This window comes from Peromyscus eremicus, chromosome 14 (genome assembly GCF_949786415.1).
Source record: "Peromyscus eremicus chromosome 14, PerEre_H2_v1, whole genome shotgun sequence".
Taxonomy (NCBI): Eukaryota; Metazoa; Chordata; class Mammalia; order Rodentia; family Cricetidae; genus Peromyscus; species Peromyscus eremicus.
The window spans coordinates 58,029,177-58,032,749 of NC_081430.1; positions in this window are offsets into that span (position 1 = coordinate 58,029,177).

The following is a 3,573-nucleotide window of genomic DNA, read 5'->3' on the forward strand; positions in this document are numbered from 1 at the left end:
GTCCCCCAGTGCCACCTTCTGCTCCTGTATCTCACTAGTCCTGTCACCCTGGGTAGACCCTTAGGTTATTCTTTCTACTAACAGCTACAAGAAGATCTTTCTAGGCACTCCCTGGGTTCTGGACCCCAGCCAGCCTTCTCTGGGATAGGTAGTGAAAATGTAGAGGCCGACTTCCAATGCTGTCTGCAGAAGGGATGAGTGTCTGGACTGGAGTTCTAGGCCCCGCCCTCAGGTGGCCTCCATGCAGGCTGCTCCTTGAGGAGCAATAAACTAGAAATCCCTTCTGGTGTCCTGACTGGAGAACCATCATTGAAATGGCTGCTTTCAGGGTCGTCCCTTCCTTAAGTCCACCTAACTGGCTTTGAGATCCTGTTCTCACTGTTCCCCACTCTGAGAAGGTAACCCGAACCACAATGTGAGGAGTGGGGGAGTCTATCTGACTTCTTCAAGCTGAGTGGCATCATTGGGTATGGCACTTGGGGCACTCCTTCAGTGGGCCTATCTAGAGAACCAAAAAAAATATATCATTAGGGCTTAGGGAGGAATGGAAGTCCTTAACTGCTGCCTGGATAGAGACCCAATGGACAGGCAAGAGTTAGCAAGACAAGCCCTAGGCAGAGAACCCAGAAAAGCCAGTCTAGAGCCGCTCAGGGGCTAGGCTGGAGCTCAGTGCGGGAAGCACTTGCCCAGTGTGCTGGAGACCCTGGGCTCCATCCCCAGCACCCAAGTGATGATCATTTTTAACAGCCACAGTACCAGCTACCCTGCAAGCTCCTGTCAGGTCACCTGCCTCACGTCTCTGCAAACATCTGCATCACCCAAGTGACTGCCCCCCCCCCATTATCTTCTTACTTTTGCCTTCCCAAAGGTGACTGTCACAAGAGTGCACCCCTCACACACTTGGCAACAGTCTGGGTCTTGCTACTTTTAATTGTCCATTGTTTTCAGCAGGTGCCTGGGTCTTTTTTGGGAATTTATGAGTCTCTCATGTGTCCTAGAGAGTAATTCCTTGCAGTATCAATGTGGTAATTGTCATATGACAATCTGCCTCTACTGTTAAGTTGGAGTCTGTTTTCCATTGACTAGTGTCTTTAATTCTGATGTAGTGATACCCAAAGGCAATACATCCTATGGCCCATGGCCTGTATAAGACCTTATATAAGAAGTTACACCTCTAGCCGAAGGCCACAGGCATTCTGACACTTGTATGTGTTTGTGTATGTGTGCCGTGCATATGAAAGCTAGAAAATGACACCCAGTGTCTTTCCTGGCTCTCCACCTTGGGTTTTTTGAGACAGTGTCTCTCACTGAACCTGGAGCTCACTGACTCAGCTAGACTGGCTGGCTTTCAAACTCCAGAAACCAACCTGTCTACACGCACGCCCCAACTCAGGCTTAGAGGGTTACAAGAGTATAGCGCCATGCCCAGCTTTTTACATGGGTGCTGGCAATCTGAACTCAGGCTGTCGGGCTTACATACAGAACATTTTATCTCCTGAGCCATCTTCCCAGCCCCCAGTTTGCAGTTTTAACTCATGCAACAGTTTTGCCCTTTATATGTAATATTTTTAATCCACTTGTATCTAGCCTGCCCACACTCGCCATGCATGTGGCAAGAGGTGTTAGGAAAACCACCTATTCTTCCTATACTCGGTTAGTTGGTTTCCTCTGCACGTGCAACTAACTTATCCTTTCTCCACTGGCTTCTGAATCTACCTTTAATATTGCCCTTGGCAAATGCACCCGTAGGTTGTATAGAATCAACCATCCTCGGATCAAACATATTTTTTAGTGGGGCGTGATGCCTCATGTTTAGAATCTCAGCTTTCAGGAGGCTGAGGTAGGAGACCAGGTGCAAGCTTGTGGTCACCATAGGCTACATTGTCAGTGACCCTGTCTTAGGAAAAAGAAAGAAAAGGAAGAAACCAATTGTATCTGTCCTGAAGATATAAGGACTTTGCATTTCTGGGCAATAAGGTCTGAACAATGGGGTAAAAATAACCATTCACATGGTATTTACATTGTATTAGTCAAATTATAAATAAGTCACCTGGAGGTGGCTTAAAAGACTGGAGAGGACAGGTGTCTGACGCTACACTCACCACACTGTGTTACACTCAGGACTTGAGCATCTGTGAGTTTTAGTGTCTGTAAATCCTGTCCTTGGGCCTCCAGGGACAACAATACTATGCTCTATTCTGCAGAGGGCAGAGTTTCCAACTCTCTGTGAGGTTTGTAGTACTACAACATGGTATATGGAATTCCAAGACACCCTGAGAATCCCTCCGTAGTGCAGAGTGTACACCCTCCCTTCTCTTTTTGAAACCACGTGTGTCCTCCATGGAGGGTTGCTCCTGAGACTCGGTTACTAAGAAGACCACCAAGTTCATCAAAAAACAAGACCAGCTCTGCCGAACTCATCAGGCGAGCCCTGGGTCCTTCCTGAATGGAGAAATCAAGCCTGGGAGGGAACGCAATGCCAGGAAGAAACCCCATCTGGGCTTTGAAGATGAAGGAGGCAGAGATCACAGGTGGTGTCTGGTTATCAGGAGCTGCCTCTAGTGGGCAGTCAGCTAAGAGAGATATCTTCATCCCCCCACCACTGGGAACTCAACCCAATCGACTATGTACCCCCAGCCGAGAATCAGCCAGCCAGGCTGCACCACTGGCCTGCGGAATCCTAAAAGGCGGAAGTGGGGTAAAATACTTAACTTCTCTCATTCCCTAAACCCATACTTAATTTGTTACATGGTGTTACAAAGCAAATCCATTGTCTTCCCGGGAAGCCTCCAGACCAAGTGGGAGGAGTCGGCCTCCTCCTGCCCCCACCCTGGGCTCTCTTTTCCAAAATAAACTCGGCAATTGTGGACATTATGGCTTCTATGTATTTTAGAACGAATTTGTCAAGTCCTTCAAAAAGTCCAGCTGGTATTTTGAACAAAATTACATGAAATTTATAGATTAATGTGGGAAGATTTGACATTTGTGCGGCTCTAAGCATCCATAAAATGGTCCTTCTCTCCATTTGTTCATGTTTTCAATTTTATCGCCTCCCTTCTCATGCCTTCTTCTGTGTCCTTTATATATTTTCAAATTTTACCCCTCCTCCCCGTCATCTAAAGGTTTTCTGCAGTTATTTCTGGCTTAATTTCTAGATCCTTCATCGTTTGGGTTCATCGTATGAGTGTGTATCTTCTTCCATTATATTTCTAATTGGTTAATGCTGGTGTAGGGAAAGCTGCTAATTTTAGTTAGTCGATCTTGTATTCAGTGCTCTTGCTAGACTCTATTATTAGTCCCCATCAATTTTCAGTTCATTCTGTTGGCTTTCTATGTAGATGACATATACTGTGCATGGTGACAGCTGTGTCTTTTCCCTCCCTCTTCATTTCCTGTCCTTTCATTTTACCGTCCTGGGGTACCAGCCAGAGCCTCTCTGGGAGACTGGCAATGCATGGCGTCTCCTCTTGTCCTGCTCCTAGCATCCAAGGGCACGGATCTTGAGTTCATCTAGACAGGGATAGGATTTGGTTTTCTTTTTGTAAACTTTGTAACCTGCAAAGCCATTGCCAC